Raw genomic sequence first — 1,520 nt, 5'->3', positions numbered from 1 at the left:
AGATATAAAAATGTAAATGCAATCGGGACAGATGCTGACCTCAAATAACTTTGGCAGTTAAACAATTCACTGACCTCAACCCACAAATACCTTTGATCTCGGCGGAACAATTCAGGCAGAATGTACATGAATATTCTCACGAACTTGTGAACTTTGTCAATTTCTTTTTAGCCTTAAAATCAGTTAAGCAATTGCATAACGAGTCATAGAGATCATCTCACTAACTCTCCTGCGCTTACGTAGGTAAGCAAATTATGTGTATCTTTGCAAATCAGGTTCTTGATTTGCATCAGTTCTATTCCACAAGCAGGGAACGAAGGTAGTATTTTACTAGCTCCACATCAGTCAGCAAATACGGCTTGCGACAATTTTTAAGACCCACACTGTCCACAGATTTTAATTCTTTGCCCCCTGCTAGTCGCTTCCGTCAGTCTCACACATCCTAAATTAAGAAGTGTTTTGTTGCTCTTCATGCAGCGTTTTATTTTTAACAAAAGGCAAGCAAGCAGCCTGCTCGGCTGAAGCTGCCGCAGCCCAGCTGCCGGGGTTGAACTTGGGTGGCACTTTTTCTGGTGGCGATCCGTGAGGCCAAGTTAAAGACAACAACAACGCCTCTTCTCCCGCGCCGGGCTCACGCCAAGGGAGGTGCGACGCCGGAGAGGGGAGCGGAACCCACCCCGTCCCTGCGCAGCCCCGCGGGGCTCCGGGGGCCTGCGGCGGAGCGCCCATCGCCGGCGCCTCCCGGCGGGGCAGCAGCAGGCCTGGCCCGCCCGCCCTGCGCGGCGGGGGTGGCTGCGGCCCTGCGGTACCAGCGAACCGGTGCCCCTCGCCAAAATGAGCGTGGGTGGGGGGGAGAGTCGCTCCCTGTGAACTTTATTTATGAGCTGCTGTAGCCAAGGGGAGCGGCCAAGAACGGGCGCGGGGTGGGGTAGGGCAGGGAGGCGGTCGGGCTTTGTTAGCCCCCGGCCTGTTCCTCCCTCCTCAGCGGGAATCCCGGCCGCCCGCCGCGGGTTTTCCGCGGCCGCCAAGCGGGGACAAGGCCGGGGAAAGGCGCCCAGGCGAAGGGAAGGGGTCCGGGCGCCGCGGGGCAGGCGGGCCGCGGAGGGCTGGTGCCAGCCGCTGGGCAGCGGGGGCGGCCGGGGCAAGCGGGAAGGCGGAGGGACGGAGCGGGGCTGCCCCGAGCCCAGCTGCCCCCGCCGGGCCGGGCCGGGCGCCGCAGCCGGAGCCGTGCCTGCCGCAGGCGCGGCCATCGCGGGCTCGCCACCCCCCTGCGCCCCCCGAGGACGGAGGGGTGGGAGCGGAGGAGGCGGAGGAAGCGGTGGCGGCGCCAGGAACAGGGAGGCGGCGGCACGGCGAGGGAGGGAGCCGGAGCCGGGCCGGGCCCCGCAAGAGCAACAGCGGCGCCAGCTCCTCCTCCTCCTGGGTGAGTCCCGCTCCGCCGCCCCGGGAGGCTGCTCGCCGCCGAGCCCGGATGCCGGCGGAGGCTGGGCCGCGCCGCCGAGGTGCCCGGGGAGAGGCCC

The sequence above is a fragment of the Pelecanus crispus genome, chromosome 2 (assembly GCF_030463565.1).
Source record: "Pelecanus crispus isolate bPelCri1 chromosome 2, bPelCri1.pri, whole genome shotgun sequence".
In the NCBI taxonomy this organism is placed as follows: Eukaryota; Metazoa; Chordata; class Aves; order Pelecaniformes; family Pelecanidae; genus Pelecanus; species Pelecanus crispus.
Note: the sequence above shows the minus strand (reverse complement) of the source record.